Source organism: Macrotis lagotis, chromosome 4 (assembly GCF_037893015.1).
Source record: "Macrotis lagotis isolate mMagLag1 chromosome 4, bilby.v1.9.chrom.fasta, whole genome shotgun sequence".
NCBI classification, from domain to species: domain Eukaryota; kingdom Metazoa; phylum Chordata; class Mammalia; order Peramelemorphia; family Peramelidae; genus Macrotis; species Macrotis lagotis.
The window spans coordinates 43,022,480-43,035,341 of NC_133661.1; the positions used below are offsets into that span (position 1 = coordinate 43,022,480).

The window sequence follows — 12,862 nt, forward strand, 5'->3', positions numbered from 1 at the left end:
TTTACAACATGATTACTGTACTAATATTTTTTAATAATTACAAATTTTTAACCTATACCAAGTAATTTGCTTTCCCAATGAGGGGAATAGGGGTGGGAGGAAGGGATAGAATTTGAAACTCAAGGTTTTGGAAATAAATGTGGAAACTTATTTTTGCTTGTAACTGGGAGAAAAATAAACAAATTAAATTTAAAAAAACCAAATCATTGTCTTATTATTATTATTTACATTTAATAGGTAAATGAATTACTTTGTAAATTATTTCTTTTTAGGTTTTTGCAAGGCAAATGGGGTTAAGTGGCTTGCCCAAGGCCACAGAGCTCGGTAATTATTAAGTGTGTGAGACCCGATTTGAATCCAGGTACTCCTGACTCCAGGGCCGGTGCTTTACCCACTGCACCACCTAGTTGCCCCTGTATATTATTTAAATGTAAACTATTTAATATTGCACAGACAGATAAAATGATTGATTTTTTATGATGGAATAATACTACTACAATACATGTCCTCTTGAAGATAAAGCTAAATTAACTTTAGAACATATTCAAGAATAGATAGGATGATATAGATGACATTCACATAAGACTTTTGACATAGGATATTAATTTTTTATAAGTTTCTAAGTTTTGGAAACTTTTAACAAAATAATTTGGAGTGGGAAACTAGATAGCACAGTGCATAGAGCACTGGCCCTGAAGTCAGGCGGACCTGAGTTCAAATCCAATCTCAGACACTTAATAATTACCTACAATGTGACCTTGGGCAAGTCACTTAACCCCACTGCCTTGCCAAAAAAAAAAACCCAAATAACTTAGGGATTTTTTAAATACTTGATATGGCAGCACCTATTAAGAATCAAGTTCTTGAGCATTTACATTTTAAAGTTAAAGTCAGGCAGCTGTCACCAGCAATTTTGTCTCTATTGATTCTACAATTATCTCACAGATTTCTTGAATTTTCAATGATGGCTTGAGGCATGGGGTTTGAGTCACATATAGTTTATAAAGGTTACTTCCAAGATTACTTATGTTGTAGCTTCCAATAGATTCTGGTTTTTATTGTTTTAATTATATTTTAGTTATTTGTGTTAGTTTTGTTGCCATTTAGAAGTTTTTTTCTACTTAAGACTCCAATATTCTATTACTTTAGTAAATTCATTTTGTAATTCACTAGGGAAGCAATTACTCCACCCCAATCATCAGTTGCTTAGTGCCATGAAAAACAAAAGAAGTTAGCCTTTATATTTTCAGTTGACTGGAATTCTAGTATCCTGGCTTCAGCAAAGTCCAAGAGAAGTCAAAGTCTAATTGTTCCTGTAGGATTTAAGATGACAGATTTTCCCAGGGTTCTCTATGGTTGACCTTTGGAAAATGATGGTTATAATAGCATCCCCATTCTATTCCTCCTTATAGACCAATGAACACACAAACTAATGAGGACTGAAAACTTTTTAGAAAAAAGAATTTTCCATTTATCACCCTCCAGCAAAAGAAGAAAGATACTAAGCAATGAGAAATAGTAACTTCTTTTGTTATAAGGTGGAAAAAAGTGACCACAAGAGTAGGGAAGAAAAAATGTATTTTTTAAAACAATTAATCATGTTAAAAAATTAAGCATGGATATATTTTTATGTTCTATTTATATATGTATATATATTTACATATATATGCAAATTGTCAAAAGTTTAAGTGAGGGATAAAAATAAAGAGAAAAAAAGGAAAAATAAAAATAAAGAAGGGGGAGTAGAGTATTTTTTCCTAAAATACAAAATGACATAATTTTGTTATGAATTAAAAAAAAGTTTTATCTTTGTCTTTCTAAAATTTCAACTAAAAATTTGTGATTGAGGCAGAGAATTAGACTCAAGAAATCTTTTATTATCAGATATTTCTTTAAGCATACTTTTGCTTTTACCACCATCACCACCATCACCAGAAACTGTTTTTTTCATAAATACAGAGCATATTTAGTATGAAAATTTGTTTCAGTTATATAGTTTGTGATCTGTTGTAAATTTTTGCCTCAGTTATGTGAAAGTATTAAGTTACTGTTCCATTCAATTATGTGTCAGAATTAGGACCTGAATCAAGCTCTTCTTGATAGTGAGGCCAGTATTTTGTCTGCCATTCTGTATTACATCATATGATAAGATTTCTTGGTAATAATAAATGACAACTCCAAATATTTTGAAATCTTCAGAGATCAAAGTTTGTTCTACGTAGTTATGATATAAAATATAAGTTCTATTCTCTCTTCCTTTATAACTCTTTTAAACAAATATTCAGTTGATATAGAGATAATTATAATATATACAAATATGTAAAATATATCCATATTTATAATATATACATATTGCATATTTATATACTTTTATATTATTTTTATATTATTTTTGCACTCTAATAGCAATCAATATAATTAGCAAAATTATTACTGCATTTATGTTCATAGTAATCATTATAATTAGCAAAATTTTTATTAGTGCTAATATTGTCTTAATTTTCCTAGTTTGGGTTAGGTAATGTTCATTATCACCTTTCAATTAAGTGATTTGCTTTTTGTGTTATACAATCATGCCAATGTTTAAACTCTTTATTTAAAAAAGACAACATTGTGTAGTACAAGGAAATTTAACTTAGAAAAAGAAGAATCTAATTAGAATTACAATTGAATGGATCTGATGACATCTAATAAGACATTGGATCTAATTAGAAAATAGGCTCAGAAGGATCTAGCATTACTACTCATTTCCATTCAGACAAGTCAGTTTACCTCTGAGTCTGATTTTTCACTTGCAATGTGAAGATAATTATATTTGTCTCATTTACAGGACTGTGAGGATGAAAAGAATTATTGTGTAACAGTTTGCGTCATACAGGCTTATAGATTTCCTCAAAGTCTTAATTCTATTCTTATCAGAGATAACTTGGGAGTTACAAAAATCTTTTTGCTGCATTCTTGTTAGCATGTTATGATTGATAACAGGGTAATTTTTCCTTTTGAAAGTCTTGTTCAATAAAGTACTTATAAAATTTGATTCAATTTAGCACCTACAATATAAGTATAGACTGGACCATTCTGCATTTACATGACTACACTTCTTGCTTTTAAATAATTTTGGGGGGTTATCTTTGGTGAGAATAGTGGTAAGAAATGGATCCAGACATGGGCTAGGAATGAGAAATAAGAAGTGAGAATGACAAGTCAATGATTACTGGCTCTCCTTCTCTCTACCCTCCTACCCAACCTTTGCATGTTTTATCACAGGTAAATGACACTAAAGAACCAAAACAACAAACTTCCCTTGCCTTGGAAACTCACCAGGTTTGTTCATTTAAGATCTTTGCCCAAGCATCTCATTTTCTTTCTCAATCCACTGGTGATACTTTGGGTTCTTGGGGACAGGGATTATGAGGACAGAGGCTGATGAGTGTGCTAAGGAAGAAGAGGAAGGAAACTGGACTACACTAGTCAGTGAGCAATGACCTGGCTTTTATACATCTTTAGAAGTATTTTCGAGATGGGAATGCTGTCATTTTCATTTTTCATCAAAGTTGTCAAGCTTTTCATTTATGAAATTGCATGGAGACATTTGTTATTTTGTTGTCTTGATAACAAAGAGAAGACATAACTGATATGCTTTTCTATTCCAGAGGATACAGAGGTCAAATTAGCAACTTAAATTTATGTGTTTTTAAGAGATTTCAATGTGCCAGACACTATACCAAGGTTTGAGAATACAAATATAACGTAGGGTATAGGGGGAAAAAAGCCTCTGCTATCTAGGAATCTTACATCCTGATGGCAGAAATAAAAAGACAGGGAAACTATCATCTTAATGCTAATTTGCCTTCTTCAAAGACATCTAAAACACACTCATAGAGCACTGAATTTAGAGTTGGTTAACTGCTTCAAGAAACCTTGAATTAATACTCAGATTTGTCATTTTCTGTAAGAGTTTGAGTAAGTCTGGGATACTAAATTTAAAGTTGTGATGGATTTTATAGATCATATATGTCTTTATATTTTGCATCTTATTTTTTAGTTTCCACAATCTCATTTTAAATGAATTGGGTGAAAGGATGAGCAATGCAAGGGATTTCTAATGTCAAAAAGCTCTAAATTTTCAGTAAACCACCCGATTTCTGAAGTTTATTTATCCTAAAAATGAATGAGAAAAATAATATATTTTCTACCTATATCATGGCATACTTATTTAGACTAAATGAGACAATGTATATGAAATTATTTGTCATTAGTCTCAGTTTCTTCCATCATCCTTATCTTCAAGGGTCCCAAATTTCTGACTATTATTCTTACTATTCTTACTATACTACTTAATGATAGCAATTATATTTGGTTTTCTAAAAAGGATCTTAAGATTTGTGAACCATTTTTCATTCATTTCCTCAGTGGAGCTTCATAAAAATCTTCTGGGTGTTATCTCTGATATTTATCCCTAATTTTGTAGATGAGGACACCGAGATTCATAGAGACAAAGAGACTCATCAAATAATCCCATAACTAGTTATATACAGAAGTGAGTTTCAAATGCAGATTTTTTTTGCAGACTCTAAACCTAGGAATCTGGCTGTTACATAATGCTTTTTAATTTATTGCTCTTTTAATACACAGAAACCAGTGCTATATTAAATATTCCAATATGAATCAGTAAATTTAAAGTACTTGCTATTTGGCAGGCACTGTGTGCTATAAGCTGGGAGTGCAAAGAAAGACAAAAATAATCCTTGGCATCTGGAAGTTCTTGTTCTCATTGGGGAGACAATATGCAAACAATTATGTAAAACAATCTATGGAGGATGAGCTAGAGCTAATCTCTGAGGAAGATTATCTTTTTTCTCTTTGTCTCTGCATATCCCATTTTCTTTCTATTCATGCTTATGTTTTCTATAGAATAGGGAATTCATGGTGAAGTACTTTCTTTGCCAAGGAAGACTACTGCATTTCAAAAAGTCTTATGAAGTATGAACTGTTTAGGATAAAGAAAAGTGATTTGTGCTGTCTACACAGAGGAAGGACTGAACTTAGGTCTCTCTTGCTGAAAGATCAACAGCTCTTTTTCCACTACAGTATCCTTATCTCTCACCAATGATGAAAACTTGGTCTATACTTCTGAATTTCTAGGTTCTGTTAAAGAGATTTTGCCTTATTTTTCACAGTCCAAATCATTCTCACAACTTCCCAGTCATTGGTACATTAAGAATCCTTGTGAGTGCCTTACCTCTCTGTTTTCATCACCATTCCTTTGGTGTGTTGATTCCATTAAAATCTTGCAAAAAAGAATTGTTTCTATTTCCCAAAGCTTAACCCAATGTCTGGCACATAGTAGTTTCTTAATAAATATTCTATCTATCTATCGATCTATCTATCTATCTATCTATGTATCTATTCTAATCTATCTGTCATCTATTTATTTTCTGGTCAATCTATCCATCTATCCATCTGCATACAATTTATTATTATTATTATTATTATTATTGCTATCTATTAAAATTTCAGTCTTTTCATAATCATCATCATCACCATCATCATCATCATCATCATCATCATCATCATCATCAACACCCAGTTCAGAGCTAGGAATTTAATCAATGCCAGTTGATTGATGAGGGGAAGTCATCCCAGTTCCTCAGTATCAAGCTCAAAATCACTATATTCCATTTATCCCAATCTATTTACTCATGGATTTAGAACTATAAGTTCATCAGAGGTCTATCAGTCTGTTTGTCTGTCTGACTCTCTCTCTCTCTCTCTCTCTCTCTCTCTCTTTCCTCTCTCTATCTCTTCTTTCTGTCTTTCTTTAGGAGAGAACCCTGAAACTTGCAGTACTTTTCTTTCACAGAAACAAAAATAGTGGAATTCAAGAAATATTTTTAGATTCGAATTTCCTACCTTGAGATCCCAAGAAATGTGATAACTGATTTTCTATTCTTAAGAATGTTTTTAAGTTCTTTCATTTTTTTTAGAACAAGAATAGCTATCAACAAGGATTTAAGATGTTGAAAATGCTCATTCCAAAATGTCATTTGATGGAGTATATTAAACACTGGATGAGCCTTTGGTTCTATCCCACCTTGTGTGGGACCTCTCCCTCTCCTACTAAAGTGATGAATCAATGAGTTCTAGTTTCATTTAACTCTGTCATTCTGTTGTTCTGTAAATACTTCTACTTCCTTTAGCATGGAGAGGCTGTTTGGAATAATAGTTAAAAACATGAGCTTAAAACTTAGAAGACCCGAATTGAATGACTTTGTCTTATATAGGGAATATGATTCAGAGCAAATCAATATTCTAGACAGCTCTCAAGGAAAAGGCAATCAAATGTGTTAATAGAGACAGTTTCTTTACTCGCTGTTTTCCTATACTAACAAAAAAATTTCTTTAAATATCAACATTTTTCCAGAGACAGCATGCTTCAGGGCTAATGGAATCATTGGTATTATAATCTTATTGTGGACTGGTATGCTACTTTTCTCTTTAATATATCTTTGCTCCACATGAAAACTGATCTTATGAAGCAAATTGCTCTAAATATTATGAATAAATGATCATTACATTTTTGGTGACAATTTTAGAAAGTAGATTTGATGAATGGTAAAATTCTGCCAGGATTTGTGGTCATAACCATAAAATTGATAGTTTAAAACCTTCAATTCACTTTCAGTGTCAGAAAGGGAGGATTTCCTTGCCTTAAAGGCTGATAAATCTCTAAATACTCATTATATAAAGTTCATTGAAGGGTTAGAAAGAACTTCAATTAAAACAAAGATAAAGGCAGGCAGAATTTTGGTAAGAACCTGCTCCTCCCAGGAGTTTTAGTCCAATGGTCAATTAGCTTTATTGTTAATATAGCTTTTTCTTGAATCAAATTTGCTCCAATGATATAATTTAACGTCATTTCTTCTACTCTTTGATTTATTGAGAAAATTAAAACAACTTTCTTTCTTGAAACTAATGATTTGCTAAAAGATAGTTTGTATAGATACTTTATTTATATGATGCCACAGGGCAGGTGATTGAAATGCAAATAATTCCTGAATAAAGGAGTCCATTATGTAGATTTAAACATAATTAAATCTTTTATCCGAACAATATCATGTCAAACAATGAACTAAGAAAAACAGTAAGAAAAAAGCAAAATTAATTAAACTGAGTCAAAATATCATGAGAAAAACCGTGGGGGTAAATTAAATCACATATTCAATTATTTAAGAGTGAATTCTGATAAACTATCTATCTATATATCAGTATCTATATTTACATTTCATTTATTTATTTATTTTCACATTACAACAATAGTCTTGTTATAAAGTAACCATAGTCTTCTTCCCCCCCCACAAATAAAGAGAATCCTTAGGAAAAATAAAGTGAGAGAAAAAAGAAAATGTACCTCAGCCTGTGTTCAGATGCTAACAACTCTTTCTCTGGGATGCATCCCATTTTTTTTTTATCATATATCCATCAGAGAAGTTGCTTCATTAATTTTTCCCCACAGTGGGAAAAACTATATTTTAAAATTATGCTATGCAAATTGATTAGTCAATGAAATTTCTGCCACTTCAAGAGACCATTAACATAAAAAGTTATTAATGCTTTAGAAGCAGCTGTCTAGCTATGATGATATTAAAGAAAATTGAAAGTTAAGATTGGTCCCACATACATAGGCATAAAAATAAGAATCCCTGAGTGGAACTCTTGCATGAACTCTATAGTGAAATTGCAGTTTATCTGTTTCTTGAATTCTGAGTAGGGATTGCTGAGCAATATTTGTGTAGAAACTGTATATTTAATTATAGTTGTGTACCATATAGGCAGTCAGAGATTAATAACTTGCCACAGTCATAAATATTAAGTTTATGATGGTAGATTTGAACTTAGTGATTAATCTAGTTCCAGGTCCAGGACTTTATCCACTGTATCACTTAATTGTTTGCTTGGTTCTTGTCTTTCATTATGGAAGAGGGTCAAAATGACATCCCTATGTTTGAGACAAATTGGTTGCTTGGTCATTGGTTCTTGCCCTTCATTACTGAAGAACACTAAAAATGACTTCACTATGTTTGAGACAAGTTACAGGTGTCTAACTGTGACTAATCAGATCAATAGGAATTTGGAAAGTCAGACACAAATAGTACATGAGAACACTTGGGTTGCTTACTCTAAACTTGCATATCTCTCCTTTGTTGTGAACTGCTTCAATTCTCCCTTCCTCATATAGTACAGCACCCTCTCTAAATGAGGGAACTCCATGTTGGGCATTCCAGTGCCTATGTCTCTCATGCTGTACAATCAATTCTAAATTTCTTAAGAGAGATCTGCAGGGTGACCAGTATTGCTTCTTCTAACCCCTTTGTGAACCTGTGTGAGTTCTCCATAAAAAATCTTTTTGGCAAGCTTACTTCTGCCATTCTAACTACGTGGCCATCCCATTGTGGTTGCACTCTGTAGTAATGTGGAAATACTAGACACTTTTAACTCCAGAACGGATCTTGGTATCTTCAGAATCTACCTAAGGCAATTTAAATAAAAGCAATTCAGTTTCTTGAAGAGGCGCTGCTAAATGATCCAGATTCACAGTTCAGCACAATGAGGTCATCACAATGGCTATGTAGATCTTTACTTTAGTAATTAATCTAATACCTCTTCTCTCCCATTCTTTCTTGAAACAAATTGCAGAGTGTTTGACTCTGGTTTAGTAGACCCATATGAACTTGGAAAACTCTACCACAGGTCAGGCAGAAACAGTATACGTGAATACTTGGGGTGTTTATTCTGGACATGTGTCTCACATTTTCTTTGAGTTGTTTCACTTCTGCCTCAGCCATAGGGCACAACAAACTCTTTGAAAAGGGCATGGAAAACTGGATTGTCCTTTGGCAGGATATTCTACTTAGCTACTTAATTAACTACTTTAATAATTATTTAACTCTGGGTCACATCTCTTTGCATGACTCTTGGATTCTGTTTTTGATTCTGCTTATGACCCAATTTCCATTATAGATACAGGACTATTTCCACCAAATTCTTGTCATACAACTACACTATCTAAATTCTGGACATAGTTTAGAAAATTCTCAATAATTGCTATGTCAGACCGCAGACTCAAAGAAAAGAATTATATGAAGGACACATATTTGGTCACACCTCATGACTGGGGTAGCAGTGGGGATAACTTTCAACAAAAGATATTGGAGATTATAAAAATAGATTGATATTATAAAATATCAGATAAAAAGGACCAGGATTTCTTTGAAGGAAAATGGTATATGGGTGTGAATGTGTGTGTGTGTGTGTGTGTGTGTGTGTGTGTAGAGGGGTAAATCAATCATTAAGGCAAGATCTCATTCAGCAAACATTGATCTATTTTTGGTCAGTAGTACAATGTAGTTGGATGTGTTTTTCAAAATTTGATTTTGGAAATTCCAAACATCTTTAATTTGCCTAATTTTAATTCATAACTTTTTTTGTCTTCTCTTTAGTGAGAAAAAAAATCTACTGTGAAAATAAAACGAAAATAAAAACCTTGTAACCTATTCACATGGTGGCAAATAATCAATCATCAATAACTGAGTTCATCTCACAAAGTTTCTCTGAAAATCCTCAGGTTCAGATTTTAATCTTCACCTTCTTCTGAGGAGTTTTCATAATGGCATTTTCAGGCAACTCAATTATTATCATTGTGATTATTCTAAATTCAGGCCTCCATACTCCCATTTACTTTTTCCTCATCAATTTGGCGACATTAGATGTTTTCTTCACCTCTACTGTGGTACCTAAGCTGCTGCAGAACCTAATGACCAAGAATGTCATTTCCTTTGGTGGTTGCATAGCTCAAATATATTTCGTAACTTTATATTTGGGGGCTTAGCTATTGCTTTTCATAGTCATGGCATATGATCAGTATGCAGCCATATGTCAACCCCTCCACTACAACACTATGATGACCAAGTAAACTTGCTGTCTTTTAGCAGCTGCAGTCTGGACTATCAGTGGGATCAATACAACTGTACACACCATTGTGACTGTTCGCTTGTCATTCTGTGGACCCAATGTCATTGATCATTTCTTTTGTGAGATTCCTCCATTATTACCTCTCTCCTGCTCCCCAACCTATAGCAACAATATAATGTTAGTTTTGTCAGATATGTTCTTTGCTATTATAGCTTTTCTGCTCATCCTGATTTCCTATGCTTTCATCATCTCCAGTATCTTGAAGATTCGGACCACGGAAGGAAAGAGGCAAGCTTTTTCTGCTTGTTCTTCCCACCTTATTGTAGTCACCATGTATTACAGTGTTATAATTTACATCTACTTTCTTCCTGGTTTTGGCCAGTCTCGGAAGGAAACCAAAGGAATTTCAGTGTTTTATTGCATAATAACCCCAGTTTTGAACCCTATCATCTATTCCCTAAGAAACAAGGATGTGAAAATAGCACTCAAGAAATTATGCCCATTTCTTTGGAAATAATTGTTGATTAGGCAAACTGATATAGCTCAGAAAATGTCATTAAGAATATCTTTGAGGACAATGGTCAATGTTGGAAGGGATGTGGGAAAATCTGGGACACTAATGCATTTTTGGTGGAGCTGTGAACTCATTCAACCTTTCTGGAGAGCAATTTGGAATTACTACCAAAGGGCCACAAAAATTTGCATAGCCTTTGATCCAGCAATGCCACTACCGGATCTATACTCTGAAGAGATGATGAAAAAGGGTGAAAACATCACCTGAACAAAAATATTCATAGCAGTCCTGTTTATGGTGGCAAAGAATTGGAAATTAAGTGAATGTCCTTCAATTGGGGAATGGTTTAACAAACTGTGGTATATGTATGTGATGGAACACTATTGTTCTATTAGAAACCAGGGGGAATGAGAATTCAGGGAAACATGGAAGGATTTGCATGAACTGATATTGAGTGAGATGAGCAGACAGTGAAACATTGTACACGCTACCAGCAATATGGGGGCGATGATCAACCTTGATAGATTTCTCATTCCATCACTGCAACAATCAGGGACAATTTTGGACCATCTGTGATGGAGAATACCATCTATATCCAGAGAAAGAATTACGGAGTTTGAACAAAAACCAAAGACTACTACCTTCAATTTAGCGGGGGGGGGGGGGATCATTATCTTATTATGTAACTGTTATCTCTTATACTTTATTTTTCTTCCTAAGGATATGATTTCCTCTCTCATCACATTCAACTTAGGTCAGTATATACCATGGAAACAATGTAAAGAAGAGCAGACTGCTTTCTGTGTGTGTGTGGGGGGAAGGAAGCAAGAGTAGGGGAAAAATTGTAAAACTCTAAATAAATAAAATCTTTCTTTAGAAAAAAAAGGCAATGAAGGGGGAAAAAGGAGAGCACTGTATCTATTTCCTTAGTCACACTCTATGTCTGTTCTACTATGTGTGTATATAAATATTCCCATTTTATTTTATTTTAAAGTTCAAAATAAAAAAAAATAAATTAAAAAATATCTTTGAAACAAAACAAAATGCATAGATTACAGTCTGGAAAACTTTAGACATCATTTCTCTTGGGAAACATTGCTTCTAATGTGATCTTGTGTGAACTGATTAACTCTACTGATTCAATTTATACCTGAATTCATTTAATGAAGGAAAATCCAGAATATCTCTAAAGAATAGCTTAGGGGTGGCTAGGTGGCACAGTGGATAGAACACTGGCCTTGGAGACAGGAATAGTTGAGTTCAAATCTGGCCTCAGTCACTTAATAATTACCTAGTCGTGTGCCCTTGGGCAAGCCACTTAACCTCATTGCCTTAAAAAATCTAAAAAAAAAAGAATAGTTTAAAAATTTTCAAAGTGCCATACCTGGTCAGATCCCTGATCTATGCAAAACAGAATTTTATTGCCAAGACCTATTCTAAGAGAAAATTTGTTTTCTATTTTATTGGATGTCAAATAATTATGTAAGATTATTGGAATTTTGTTATTAACCTTATAGACTTCAGATGCTATGGGAAATGCCTCAATTTTCTTGTACCTCAAGAAGAATCCCTTTGATTTAACTGAATCAAAGGTCTCTCATTGCTCTGTCTCCTCATCCAATGGCAAGGGGGTCATCTAAGATTCACTATACTAGAAAACTATGGTGACTGTGGTAATGGAAAAGGCATAGAAAAAAGACTACCAGGTTGTTAGCTAGGTCTTCAACTTGATTTATCTGCAGAGTAAGGGATATCAAGATATTCATTCCTGAAGCCTCAGCAACAGAAGAAAATGAATAAACAGATTTTTAAAATTTCTTTATATGAGCAATAAATGATCACAGTCTCAAGCTAGAACAAAACTTCAAAACAAATATCTATAATCAGAATCTTACAGAAATAAATCGTGCTCACAAGAATGATTGGAATTTTCCAAAAGTTGATTTTTTATTTTAAAAGAAATAAGAGTTATGAAATAGAAAGGAATAAGCATTCATATATTTATATATTGATATATTGACTGCAGTGTTCCAGGCACTATTTTAACCTCTTTTTACAAATATTATCTCATTTTGTTCCCTTGATAAAATTTAGATGCTATGATTAGCAACATTTTGCAGGTGAGGGAACAGAGACAAACAGAAGCTAAGTGACATGTCTGGAATCATAGAGCTGGTAAGAATTTGAGGTCAAATTGAAACTCAAGCTTTCCTGATTACAAACCTAGTGCCCTACTCACTATACCACAAGCTGTCCTCAAGAACAGGAGGAGAAAATTGTGAATAAAGCTCAACAATTTAACTGGAGCTAGGAAAAACTCACTGAAATCAGAATGAACCTATTTAATGATTGGAAGAGTAAAAATGAATTCTAAAA

At 33.2% G+C, this 12,862-nt stretch overlaps 1 pseudogene; it reads left to right on the forward strand.

Moving 5' to 3' along the window:
• Nucleotides 1-9,559: 9,559 nt before the first annotated feature.
• LOC141522639 (olfactory receptor 13A1-like) lies at nucleotides 9,560-10,500 on the forward strand (annotated as a pseudogene).
• Nucleotides 10,501-12,862: the final 2,362 nt, after the last annotated feature.